Source organism: Urocampus carinirostris, chromosome 15, assembly GCF_059441175.1.
Source record: "Urocampus carinirostris isolate Australia breed hairy pipefish chromosome 15, RoL_Ucar_1.0, whole genome shotgun sequence".
Taxonomy (NCBI): domain Eukaryota; kingdom Metazoa; phylum Chordata; class Actinopteri; order Syngnathiformes; family Syngnathidae; genus Urocampus; species Urocampus carinirostris.
In genome coordinates this window covers 12,906,704-12,921,600 of record NC_142363.1, presented here as the reverse complement: position 1 = coordinate 12,921,600, position 14,897 = coordinate 12,906,704, and the positions used below count along the sequence as shown (strand labels likewise).

Genomic DNA, 14,897 nt, shown 5'->3' with positions numbered 1-14,897 from the left:
GGTGACAATTTCAGATTTATTTCTGTATGTATTATTTTTTATTTATTTTTTACTTGTTTAGAGGTTTTATTTGTACATTTGTGTTTAATCAAACAAAATCACAGTTGTAGCAATGACTTGAAATTTAAGGTCAACATTTATTTTGAAAATAAAAGTATGGCAACACATTTTTATTTCTTCGGAGCATCATTAAGCAAAATGATAACATATTATTTACAATATTTTGAAATGTTTTGTAAAAAGAACCTCGTTCTTTTGCTTGCCAACTCTGCTGTCAATCATTCTGCCTGCTTCGGTTTTTGCCTCCCGCTCAACTGCCTTCCTTTTTTTTTAAATTTCCTACTCGCTCTTCTCAATGCATCACCCTTCACGCTCCCTGCTCTGTTATCCTTCCCCAGACTCCTTTATCTTATTCAGGCTTTCTTCCTCCCAATTTGCCTTTTGTTCTCCACTGTTAGCGGCACCGCCTTGTTATGTTTTCCTCCCTCAGTTCCTGCTTTAAAACATCTGAGGGAGATCAGGAGAAAATTGGCCTTGGAAAACCTGACGTTAAAGGCTCCAGTGCCCCGTTTGCGCTCCGGTATTCAGTGCAACATTCCGAAACGTTCAGGCTGAATTCTTTCTTGTCTGAGAAACCAGTGGTTAGTCGTTGCACATGTCGGCGTTCCCGCTTTGATGCGTTAACTCTGAGTGAACTGCCCGAATGCCTGTTAGCCACCGGAAAAGATAAACATCATCCAAATCCATCCATTATCTACAACGCTTATCGTCACTAGGGTCCCAGCTATCTTCGGGCAGTGGGCAGGGGACACCCTGAACTGGTTGCGAGCCAGTCGCAGGTAACACAGAGACAGACAACTCACTCGCTCATTCACACCTAGGGACAATTTGGACCAGCCAATTAACCTGACGCGTATGTTTTTGGAATGTGGGAGGAAACCGGTGTGCCTGGAGGAAACCCACGCAAGCATGGGGAGAACATGCAAACTCAACACAGGAAGGTTCAATCCCATGACCTCAGAACTGTGCCGCACATACGCTCACCACTGCGCCACCGTGCTTCCCAAAAGATAAACAAATAAAATAAAATAAAAAATCCTCAAGAAAAATCTAACTTATAGAAAACTTTTAACAAAACACAATTACCGCGATTAAAATGAATTTCCTTTGTTTTGGGGGGAATGGTGGTTTAGTTGACTACTGTTAGGTTTATGGCTTAGTAGACAGTATTCAAGTCATTTTTATTTTTATACTGCTTAATCACAAGAAGTCTCAAATGGCTATACAGACGACAGACTTTTATTACACCAGCCCCTGATCTAAAACCTACATTAGGGCAGGAAAATCTCAAAAACTTCAGTACGAGGAAAATGAAGACATCTTGAGAAGGGACGGCACATGGGCTATCCCCCTTCCAGGCTGCAATGGATGTTACATTGACAAACAATACAATAAAAATAAAATAAAAAATAATTAAAGTATAAAATAAAATAAAAACTGAAGTAAAAAGGAGGACCAAATACTGAGAGAAAACATTAATGTATTTTGAACTTGCAAGGAAACAGGAGATGACCCAAACCTCAGATAAGAAAGTCCAACCTATTCTAAAATCCCTACCCTGAGCCCTTTCTTTTATTAAATCTCCATGGTGACAGAGAGCAGATCCACCCTAAAGGTTGTGAAGTAATATAAATAATTGGTGTAATAGGCAAAAACGAACATCAGCGAGGTATACATTTACATTTGCACTACTCTAATGTTAAAAAGAGAGTAAAGGTATCAACTACACAGGAAGAAAGATATAAAGAAAGAATGAAAGTGAAAGGAACAAGGTGGAGTGTTGGTGGGACACACAGATAGATAGCGAGAGACAAATACAAAAAGAAGATTGCTAAATAGCTGGATAATTAGGGAAAAGAGTAATAGAGAGAGAGCGATAGAGAGAGACAGAGAGAGATTGAGAGACAGAGAGGGACGGAGATACAGAGACAGAAATAGACAGAGAGCGACAGAGACAGAAAGACAGAGACAGACAGACAGCAAAATAATGAGAAAGAAAAAAAGAAAAATAATGTGAAAGAAAGAAAGGAAGAAAGAAAGAAAGTAGGAGGAATATGGTAGTGGGAGGGCGAGACGGATAGCGAGAGAACGATTCATAGCAAAATAAATAGGAAACGGATTAACAGGGAGAAAAAGAAAAAAGAAAGATAGAAAGAGAGACAGAGAGAAAGAAAAAGAAAGGAAAGAAAGAAACAAGGTGCCACTCGAAATGTGCTAAATAGCTGGATAGTTAAGGAAAAGAGTAAGAGTAAGAGTGAGAGAGTGAAAGAGAGACAGACAGACAGACAGACAGACAGACAGACAGACAGACAGACAGACAGAGAAAGAAAGACAGAGAAAGAAAAATAATGTAAATGAAAGAAAGAAAGAAAAAATGTGAAAGGAAGGAAAATAGAAAGAAAGTGGGAGGAATAAGGTATAGGGGGGGCGAAACAGATAGATGGCGAGAGACGGATAAATAGCTATATGAATAGGCAAGGGAGTAACAGAAAAAAGAAAGAAAGAAAAAAGAAGGAAGGAAAGAAAGAAAGAAAGAAAGAGAGGAAGAAAAAGGAAAAGAAAGGAAGCGCCACTCGAAAGGTGCTAAATAATATACACTGTCTCTTTAAAGCAGGCTGGCTAAAACAAGCACACACAAACTAAGCCCCCTGCACACCCGCACCCAAATAAAGTCGGCTTTTAACATATCAAGTACCAGGAAAAGCCTCCCTTTCCTTTGCTCTACTCCGAAACGCGGCCCACCTCTCGCCTCCAACATCAAACAACTTGGAACGGATGGAGGAGAAACCATTTCTTTGTCCCGCTTAATGAAAAGACGACGTTTCGCTAGGCTGCCAAGACCGCCGGCGACAAAGTGCCACGGGCATCCTCCCCGTTTCTGACATTCAAGCGGCGCTCTTATTTATTTAGGAAATTTACTTACTAAGGAGGTCAGAAATGAATTATTTGACAAGGATTTGGCTGGGAGCACTTTACTGCTTTCTTCCTATATTTCTCTCTCCGATACTTCCCTTTGATTTACAGTTTTTTTTCCTCTCACTCTTAGCGTAGCTCCTTTTCGGCTAAGTGCTTTATTTTGATGGTGCCCGTCCTATAGCTCAGGGAACTTTTTGGGTTGAGTGTCGCCAGCAGCGCATTTGAAGAGCCAATTATGTCCTTAGAAGATGATGCCAAGAAAAGCTTAAACTGTAATTCTTCCAGTAGCTCCTCTTTCCATTCACTATAAAAAAAAGAACTTTGCTACACCCTTTTAAAGCAAACTAATACCGTATTTCCTGTCTATAAGGCGCACCAAAAAACCCCAAATTGGCTAGTAATTTAAAAGTGCCCCTTATAACCCTTGTATACCGTAAAACAAGGCAAATCAGATTGGGAATGCATACAGTATTTATACGTATGTGTTACTGCATGAAATTGTAGTATACTGTTAGGAATTTAATATTAAAATGTACCGTTTACCAAATTGTTCGAATTAGTTATCTGACTCCATTAACCAAACACAACCTACATTCACCTAACAATGCACGCTCGTTTCTTGATAGAAAAGATGGACAAGAGACCGGCATTTCCACACCGGGGCAGATTTAATTTTTTTAAACAATTTAACTAAGTGAACTCCATCGAATATGGCCCAATTAGTCGAAATAGTGTCGCTCGAGTCTCTGTCAAGCCTCTTCTCTCGATCTTCCGCCTTCTCTCCTCGGCCCACGTTTTTCCGCAAGCTGGTGTGCCGGCTCCTCCCATGGGTGTGCTAGGAAAGCCCCCATGTGGGCTCCACGGCTCCACCACCTCGCCTCGACGTCCGGAAAAACTCAAAACAACACCGAGCGTTTCTACGTCATCAGGGCCTGCCGTCCCCCGTCAGAGTCCTGTTATCAAAATTCCCCAGTCAAAACATTCCGCATTTGGAACAGCGTGACCTGAAGCCCACTCAGTGAAAATCTTCATTGCACTCGATAAATGTAACTTGTTTTCAATCGTATAAAATCCCTTATAGTCAAATGTATAAAATCCTTCGATACTAACGTATTTTTTTAAAGATTGGTCAGTCGAGTCCAAAATTCCAGTTGCACTCATTATCACGAGATGTCGAACAGACCCAAGCGCAGGACACAATAAGCGGTGTTTTTTTTAATACACAAAAAAAGGACTTCACTAATACTAAGGGAAAGTGGATCCGGTACTGCTGAATACAGAAAAATTGAGAGGGAAACGTGAGAGGGAGTCTTGAGATGGCAGGAATATTGAAAAGAACATTCCACAAGACCTTTAAGAAGTGGAGTGAATGTTTTTAGGAAAAGGAAGTAACTGAAGCAAAAAATCCTGGAAGGAGAAACTTGTTGCTTGGCAAGTGAATGTCTTGAGCAGAAATCAAAACAAATCAGCAATGTAAAGTGGGAGACCGGAGTATTTATGGAAGAGGTTGGGTTATTCCCAGGCAGAAGAATTGTGAGAGGTACTGGAAGATGGGGATATGCTGCCATCTCTTGGAGAAGGAGAAGGACTGCATGCGCTCAACCATGGCACGCCTAAAACCCAGGCGGCGCCATTGAGAGAGCTGACGCATAACCACTAGACCACCAGTGATGCAGATCACATGTGAAAAGGCATCATATTTTATCTCCTTATTGCACTATATCTACTCCCTGTTCATATATATATATATATATATATATATATATATATTTATACATACATCGTGGTTAGTGTGTGCGGCACAGTTCCGAGGTCATGAGATCGAACTTCCTGTGTGTGCTTTGCATTTTCTTCCCCGTGACATGTTTGGCGGCAGTCTTGCTGCTACGGGTACTTAAAAGCTAAAACCTTGTGAAAGGCTGTCCAAAAAAACAGAAAAATGATGGGTCACTTTCAACGTTCTCAGTAATTAATAACCTTTCCTGTGCTTCGTGGCACTCCTTTTCAGATGCAATACACAATACAGTTACATCTAGTAATCAAGTATCATGCAGTGTCCCTTTAAGAACAGATTGTCTCCGTATATAATTCATGGCCTCCAGCAGTTCCGGTCCATTCGGCCACCTTCGTTGTCTGGCTCCTTTTGTGACTCTACCCGCCATGTTTTTGCTATCATGCCCAAGCACACACGGACACACACTGAGTGCTGGAACGATGGCTTGCCATTTCCACGGGGTCCCAATGCATGAGCCGACTTGTCCAGTTAAGAGCACTGGGACAACTGGAACGGCCTGTCACTACCCAGAGGAGAAAATCGGAGGCTGTGGATTGGCCGGCAAATCGTAACCATAGTGATAACTCGAAAACAGGGATACGACACATGGACGGGGACTAAATAGAAAAGATTTAATTGTCATTTGTTATCCTTGATATCAAAGTTGGGGGGAAAAGCTTAGACATGACACTCCAAGGTAAACGTGTAATAAAGACATAAATGAGAAAAATAATATAAAAGACTGTCAGAATAAATTGGTATAATTAGTTACAAAGCATTGCTTAGAGACTGACCTCAGTTAGGATAATTAAAATAGTTAATCGTGACAGTAGAGCAATGAGAAGTGGTGCAATAACATTAAGCAGCAACACAAAAAAATCTAAAATTCGACTAGTACACACGTGTGAAATTGAGTAGGGGGAAAAAGTCAAATAAAAAAGTAATAGTCTGATACTGTGAAAATGCTCTTTTCTTCTTGAGGGATGATTTACATCACTTTCTTATTTTTATCTTCTTTTTTTTAATTTATTGTGAGAGATGATTTTCATCATTTTCTTGTTTGATTTAATTTCCTTAATTTGTATCATTTTCTAATTGTTTAATTTTATTTCTTGTTTAACAAACATTTGCCCAGTTTCTTCGAATTGACAATGTGGAAAAATATAGGAAAAATAATTGAACTTTTGAAGTGTGTGCTTTCAGCTTTAGTAAAGTTTTGTTCAAGATTATTTAAGTCGTTATCAACAGAATTTATGTTTGAATCATTGGCAAACAATAGTTCGATGTTGAAATTATGTCATTAATATACTAGGCAAAAAGCTTTGGTCCCAAAACGGATCCCTGGGGGACACCGCAATTTTATGGTTGTCAATTAGATGTGAAACTATCCCTGGTAATATATTATTGTTTGTGTAGGGATTTTTCTAGCTTTAATTTTGAAAATCGTTAGGATTGAAAATAATTATTCTTTACTGCAATCAGTAATTTGCCTGTAGGTGTTGCCTGTGCTCCACCATAAATATTTTTATTTCTCTGAAGGATGATAGAATTTCCTACACTGATACAATTAATTAAATGTTGTTATTGCTAGAAGTTATTTTGAGTTCTGATATGAATTACTAATCCCAAGTAAATGAAATCAATTAACCAGGCCGATTAAAATAGCACACACACACACACACAATTTATTAACACAGAGAATTAATAATAGAAAAAAGGAGAGGGTGGGGCTGGGCGTGCTGGAAATTATGCGAGTTTTCTACTGCTGAAAGTTACTAGCAAAAATGGAAATTCCCACTAAAATGCTCGTCGATTTGGGGAGATTCCCTTGTACAAAATAAAAACACTCATTCCCAAGAACCAGCAAACATGGTGTTAAATTTGAAACCATCCTCTTACTTGTTGTTGCGGAGAGTTGTGGTCTCGTGCTCTGGGTGGTCGCAACGTATGGCCCGCGTGCTAAGCTAAGGACGGCAGTGGAGGCCCGCACAGCCACGCCGCGCCACGTGGCTGCATGCGAGGCAGTAGAAAAGAGAGCAAACTATCAATCAGTTCCTCTTTTTATAAGGACCAGGGACGCTTGACCAGATCATGCCTCTTAAACATCTGGTCATGCCTCTATGGGCATGGTCCTAAATATCTGATACTCGCAGTATCGGGTCATTGAAGTTGCTAAACTTGTTAGAAAGCCAAAGAAGTGAGAAATGTGCGTAAAGTTCTGTACTTGAGAATGCCCTTCCAATCGACACAGTTATTTTATCAATACATGTCCTTGGATGTTTTAATTTCATTTAAAACTTCATGTTATCAGATTTTATTATGGTACATGGTGAGTTGGTACGTTCGGGAAATGTCCAAAAGGGGACGCAGTCGTTCCATCGATTCCAAAGTTCTAAGTTACTTGGAAGGCAATTTTGTGCTGGGCTTATTTGCTCTACATTTGCTATCTCAGTAGTTTTGTAGACACCTCTGATTCCATAGTTTCTGAGTTTATTGATTTATTGTATGATCAACAGTGTCAAAAGCTTTCTTAAAATCAATATCTATGATACATTTAACATATAGCAGTACATTTAGAACAACATGACAAATAAAAACATAAATCATGATGTGTTCGGAGTATTGCCGTGTAATAAATTGGCATGAAACCTCATATTTTGATTGTAAAAAGAGAAACTTTTACGCAAGTAGAAAATGTTTCCACTCTTGCATGCCAATTTCGTACCTACCTTTCGGGCACGCTATTTCAAATGCAAGAAATCTGTCGTCTCAATTTGTTTCGCATGTATACTTTTATTTGATGTGCAAAATGGAGTATGTAGGAATGGTGACTATTTGGAGGATGCGCTCCTCTATTTTATGATTTCTCTCTCTCTCCGTCTCCCTCTGCATCAACTAGTTTTCCCCCTTGATTGGTGCAGAGGTGCCTAAAAGCAAGATGAATTTGTTTCGCTCATCCCGCTCCCTGATTGTTGTGCATGCATATATTAAGTGTGATTAAACACTGCGCGCTGCCTCCATCAAGTGCTCGCTAATGGCCTTTTTTATGACATGAATTAGTCATAATGGGTAGAGCGCTGCAGTCAAAAGCCCTGCAAGCGTTGTTGTTGTTGTTGTTTTGATTGGTTGACCGTTCACATGAGACCGAACGTCCCTTTGCGGTAAGTGGGTGCACCGGGGGCTGCGAAAATGGAGATGTAAAGAAGCCGAATATTTTTGTGCGAAGAGTGAAAAGATCAAAATGTATGTTTTTTGACTCAATCGGAAGTGATGGAAATTCAGGCTCTTTTAAAGAGAACCGGCTCTGTCAGCTCGGCTCCCTAAAATGGCTCTTTAGACTGTTTTTGTTCTTTTAATCCATATATTAGCGATTACCATGCAACAGTATGCACGGAATGGCTTTAAGAAGGGGGAAAAACTTTTAAGAAAGAAGACAAAAATGAAAAAAAAACAAAAAAAAACAAAAAACAAGAAATGAAATGCAAAACAAAAAAGACAAAAAAGAAAAGAGTAAAAAAGAAGTAAAAAGCTCAAAAAAAATAGGTAAAAGGAAAAAGATGGGTCGACAGAAACAAATGAGGAAGAAACAGAAAAAGACAGAAAAAAGTTAAAAGAGCATAAATGAGGAAAAAGCGGGGGGGGGGGCAAGAAAAAAAACAAAAGGCTAGGGAAAAAAGAAACAAAAAAATAAAAATATAAAAGGAAAAAAAAGAAAAAAAAAGAAAAACGCACAAAAAAGAAGTAAATTGCTAAAATAAATAAAAGAATAAAAAATACAAAGAAAGACAGAGAAAAGAGAAGAAAAATAGAAAAGAAGAAAAAAGCTAGGAAAAAGTAAGATGAAAGGAAAAAAAGAAGGAAATAAAAAGAAAAAAGAAGAAATACAGGTATTTGGGTCATTACTAATGATATATGTAACTATATGCATAAAATTAATTTTGTATCCATCCTACTAATTGATAATAGCACATTTTTTTGCTACGAACTTTTACTTTATTTAAACTTTTAATATTTTTATACTAAGAAACTTTAAAGTCAAGCAACTCAGTATCTCTAAAAAACACAACACAGTATATACATATACATATACCGTATTGTATACTCTGCGAATACTCTACCAATTTAATGTCAACAACCTAGAGTTCTTGAAGAAAAATGCAAATTGACTAATCACAAGAGAAAGGGGAGGGAACCAGCTCTTGATTGTTAGGGAGCCTGCTCCCGTCGCGCACTTCATAGAGTCAGCTCACGGAGCCGTTTTGTTCAGAAACAACACATTAGTATCACTAAGGTCTAGCAGTTAAGCAGGCAACATTATTTTCTCCGACTATGGAAAATTTGGGCCCGATAAGCGCCGCTTTGGTGTGAGTTGGTGTCAGTTCCACTGGGCCCCCCAGTGCACCCCGTTTCCCACCCAATAGAGGGATTACATATGTATCATCACCCGTGCGCTATGACTAATTACATCTGTGAGATGAGATTATAGGGAGGTTTACCGTGCCAATCCATCCTCTTAGGCAAAATGTATCAGTTCCAACATTAAGAATTATGTTGCGTGATACCATTGAGGAATGATGCCAAGTAGATTTTTTTTGTTCCTGTCAAAAAATCCAAAATCTCTGTGTTTTACTGTTCTGTACAAAGATACAAGTAAAAGTTAACGTAACACAACAACCAACACAACTGTGTTTAGCGCTTCCTAGTTGTAAAGGTATTTATTCAAGGTAAAAACAATACCAATTTGAATAATAAGAACAAACATATAGACTATAATGTAAACCTGCATTTCAAATACACGTAAGTCGATAAATTTGTAAATAAGTTAGGCCCAAAAATATATGGACAGACACACAATTTTCACAAGTTGGGCTTTACATGCAGGGCGGCATGGTGGATGAGTGGCACAGTTCTGAGGTCAGAGGATCAAACCTTCCTGTGTGGAGTTTGCATGTTCTTCCTTTTGAGTCAATGACTGCCTGAAGTCTGGAACACATGGACAACATGCTTTCTCCATCTTGATGCTTTGCCGGGCCTTTACAGCGGCAGCCTTGAGATGTTACCCGTTTGTGGGTCTCTCCACCCTAAACCTCGTCTTGAGCAAGTGAAATTCATGCTCACTTGGGTTGAGATCTGGAGATTCACTTGCCCATTGCAGAATATTCCCCTTGCTTGCCCTAATAAACTCCTTGTTTCCTTTATCTGTATGCTTGTGGGTCATTGTCGTCTAATTAACACTGCAGCATTTCTGAATAAGAGCAAGACCTCCATCCACCCATCTATTATCTGCACCGCTTATCTTCAGGACACCCTGAAATGGTTGCCAGCCAATCGCAGGGCACATGGAGATGGACACATCAATCGCTCATTCACACACGAGCACAGGGAGACATGTAAAACTTCACAGAGTTAGGTTCGATCTCATGACCTCAGAACTGTGCCGCGGACGCCCTAACCACTCAGCAGCCATGCAGACCTATATTCCTGTATACTTAGGAATTAATCCGGCCACTTTCATTTGTTGTAATGTCATCAATGAACACAAGTTACCCAATTCCCTTGAGGGCCACGCATGCCCATGGCATCCCACTGCCTCCACCATGTTTCACAGATAAGTTGGTGTGTTTTGGATGCTGTTCCCCTTTTTCTCCAAACTTTCTTCTTCCCGTCATTCTGGTACATTTTTATGTTTGTCTCATACGTCCATAGAACATGTTTCCAGAACTGGGCTGGCTTGTAGAGGGGTTTTTGGCAAAGTCAAGTCTGGCCTGTCTATTTTTGGGACTGATGAATAGCTTGCACCTAGTGGTAAAACCCTCTGTATTTACTGACCTCTCTTTATTCTAGACTTATAAACAGATGCACCCACCTGCTGGAGAGTGTTCTTCACTTCAGTAGATGTTGTTTTTTTCTCTTGACCACGGAGAGTATTTAGGAATCATGCGTCGCTGTTGTTTTCAATGGATGTCCAGTTTTTTTTCAATAGCCAACACGACCAGTGCATTCCCTTTTTTGCTTAGAATGAACCTAACTGTTGATTTGGCTTATCTGAGCATTTCAGCTATCTCTCTCATGGATTCCCTCTTCCTTTTTTGGGGTCTTGGGATCTTCTGGTTCACCTCCATTGAAAGCTCCTTCGAACGCATGTTGTGAGGTTACAACAAGAGCTCCAAATGAAAGAAACACACACCTCCACTCAAACTCCAGACCTTTTCACTACTTAATTGATGTCAGGTTAACAAGGAAGGTGCCTTCTGAGTCAATCACAGCCCTCACAGTTAATTGTCCAATTATTTTGGTCCCTTGAAAAATGGGTATAAAGCGTGTAAAGAGCTATAATTCCGAAACACTTGTTCTGATTTGGATGTGGAAAGTCTCGAATTGCAGCTGAGATTGTGCACTACAAAGCGCGTATTAGATGATTGTATTTCGGAATCTGCTCGCGTGAACAGCTAAGATAACAAAAAGTGTCAAAATATGTTCGGGCCTTACTGTATTTGTTATAACATTAGACTCACCTGGAGGGAGCTGACATGATTGTCCGCAGTCTTGCTGCCAATGGTACCTCCAAAAGACAAAAACCTTTTGAAGGGCTGGGCAAAAAAATGAGAATAAAAATGGCGTGTTTTGGTCACTTTGAGTCTCTGTAATTTGTATTCTTCCTTGTGCTTTGTAGCAAGTCAAGTCATGTTTATTTCCATAGCCCTTAAATAAAAAGGAGTCTCAAAGGGCTGCACAGACCACAGACTATTGCCAACTTCAGACTATTATTACACCATCCCCTGACATAAAACCTACATGAGGGCAAGGAAAAACCCAAAAACCTTAGCATGAAGAAAATAAGACCAGGCAATTAACAAACAATAAAATTAAAAATAAAATATAAAACAATTAAAGTATCTCATCTCATCTCATTAGCCGTACCGCTTATCCTCAGTAGGGTCGCGGGGGGCTGGAGCCCATCCCAGCAATCATCGGGCAGTGGGCAGGGGACACCCTGAACTGGTTGCCAGCCAATCGCAGGGCACACAGGGACAGACAACTCAATCGCTCATTCACACCTAGGGACAATTTGGACCGGCCAATTCACCTGAAATGCATGTCTTTGGAATGTGGGAGGAAACCGGAGTGCCCGGAGGAAACCCACGCAAGCACGGGGAGAACATACAAACTCCGCACAGAAAGTCTGGAGCTGGATTTGAACCCACGGCGGCGCAGTGGTTAGCGCTTGTGCGGCACAGTTCATGTCAATTAAAGTATCATTAAAATTAATTTTTAAAAATTAAACAAAAAGGATGACCAGGTTGCAATGGATCGGGCAAGTACTTAAAAAAACTCAAGGTCTTCTAATTGCAAACTAAAACACAATGTAGAGACAACTGAATGAATAATTATATCAAGAACACAAGTAATTATATAAATACATTAATAATTCGACTCAAATACATAAATAACCATAACTGCATTCACAAGTTTTTGGTTGCACAACACAATACAGTAACATTCAGTGGTCATGAACTATTCTTTTCCCATTACTCGTCGATGATAAATTTGAATTTATTCTACATAAAATGAGCGTCATCTAGATGGAGCTGAGAAACTTGTCCGCCATATTGCTATAGGTAACGGGAAAAAAATACGTGAAAAGCTGGGAAAAACAATGACAACAGGAGGAATTGTGCAATTCGGTCACTTTGAATCTGCGGAGTTTCTATTCTTACTCGTGCTTTTTAGAACTCGTTTTTGGTTACACTACACAATACAGCAACGTCCAATGGACAAACTATTGAATAGTGTCCCTTGAAATTTAGAAAAAGGATCGGATGGCTGTCAAAAGCAGGGCAGTATCTAGTTGAGAATCGCAAAGGCCTGATGCCACCCTCAAAATCTTGAAAATAGATGACTATAAAACACAAAATGTTGTGGCCCTCGAAAAAGCAACCTTTTTTTCCTTATCCTTTATCTTTTACTATGCTCACCGATGAGATTGTCTTGAACCAGAAAGGCCAGATTGATGCAAACAGTATTCCCTTTCAACCATTATGTCAGCAGTCCTGCTGGAAATGAAAGAGGTTGTCTTAAATCTTAGTACAAACATACACACGCAAGCACACACATTATCTGGGTTGGCCTTCAACAGGTTGCAGATAAGCCCCTCTTTTGCCACTTGCGATACTGCACGACGAACCAGGAGACGAGGGAAGATGAACTGGCCGATTGAGTGGGATTGATCCCAACCTCCTCACGTTGCCATGGAAACACATCATTGGAGACTCTGTAAAAGCACACCTTAATTAGCTAAATTATGATTTATGGGAAAAAAGGAGAAGATTGGCTGAGAGGATGAAAAGGGATTCTTTATGCTCCTCCGAAGTCTATAATCTTTGTTTCTTTAGCTCGGGCTGCTCAACACATTTTAGCTCGGGGGCCACGTGGTTAAAAAACACTCGCATGGGGCTGGACTAATAAATGAATGGCATGAAAAGTGTGTATTTGCTCTAGAACTGGGGATCTTTTGGAGGCTCACAGTTAAATTACCATAATGATTCAGGGGTCGGGCAACAAGGCGGCTGAGTGGTTCTGAGGTCATGAGCTCCAACTTTCCTCTGTGGAGTTTGCATGTTCTCCCCGTACTTGCAAGGTTTTACTCCCGGCACTTCCTCCCACATTCCAAAAACATGCATGTCAGGTTAATTGTCCAAGCCAAATTGTCATTAGGTGTGAATGAGCAAGTGAGTTGTCTGTCCTTGTGTGCCCTGCGACTGGCTGGCAACCAGTTCAGGGTGTCTCCTGCCCACCGCCTGGGGACAGCTGGGATTGGCTCCAGCACCCCCGCGGCCCTACTGAGGATAAGCGGTGCAGATAATGGATGAATTCAGGGGTGTCAGATTCAATTATAAAATGATTGCTGATATTTGTATCTTCTTAAAGCAGAAGTGTCAAACTCAATTGCACAGGGGGCCAATACTCAAACTACACCTTTGGTCGCAGGCAGAACAGAGTTGATAATTATTGAATACATTAAACCTTGATTTAAAAAAAACATGAATATGAATTCCAAACAAATAGAAATAGTATTCCAGAATAAACAAATAGATAACGTTAAAAAAAACTTTGCTCTCCATAAAAATATCTGCAATACAATTTTTTCTGTATCTTCTGCAGGTTTTTTAGCTTACTCTCATGTTTTGTCTTGTAGTGCCATTTTACATTCAATCCCTTAATAAGGGCCACATTAGCTCCACAAAGAAGACACACAGGTTCCGGCAATGTCGGTTAACAAATATTCAGCCTCTCCTCGGTTTCGAGAAGCACTGTTTTCAGAAACAACTTTTTGCTCAGCTATTGAATGGGTTTAGCATCAACGTAATCCACAGCAACAGAAATGTCACCCTGCTTTTCTCCGTTAAGCTTTCTGTTACATCGTGATCAATAGAAGTTACGTCTCCGCTTCCTGACAATCAAGACTCACTATGCATGCACTTGCCTGTTTTTTTTTCAACTGGCTGACGTTTTGTTTGTCGGTAGATACTGTAGTTTTAAAAGTGGCTGTGCTCATCAAGCTACAGCTAACTCGATTGATGCGGGAACATTTTCGGGAAGTCTTGTGGCTGCAGTAAAAGCGCTGCATTGTGGGAGCTGTAGTTTGAGAGTTATCGCCGTTTTATAGAGCCGGGCCATTATAGTGGATGTATATAAAATTATTTAACGGGCCGGATACAATTGCACGTCGGACCGGATGTGGCCCACGGACCGTAAGTTTTACACCTCTACCCTAATGTTTCCCTTCACTATGATTTAATCTCCTGTAGTGTTTGCCAAAGATGCATTTAACTCATGGAAACTTGTGCAAACTTGACACATTGCTAGGACCTTAATTTGGCCTTTTGATTTTTGCATTTCGGAGATGGAATATGAGCTTGCTCTGTCCACTCCATGCATCGGCCCGGTATTGCAGGACGGTGCATTCGCAATGATCGCAGCAAGGCTTTAGGGCTAGGACCTTAGCTTGGCCTTTTGGCTGAGAATAAGTGTCCCGGCTCCTAGGCTTTGTAGCGTATTATGAACTGACCGATAACAGATAATGGAAAATGAATAACGAAGATAGATCAATAACCCTTAAAAACCCCCCCACTTAATATCGCTGACG

At 40.2% G+C, this 14,897-nt stretch overlaps 1 protein-coding gene across 1 annotated transcript in view; it reads left to right on the top strand.

Moving 5' to 3' along the window:
• arid1b (AT-rich interaction domain 1B) overlaps positions 1–14,897 on the top strand; it is a 361,695-nt gene that overhangs the window by 298,237 nt on the left and 48,561 nt on the right. The window lies entirely within an intron of this gene.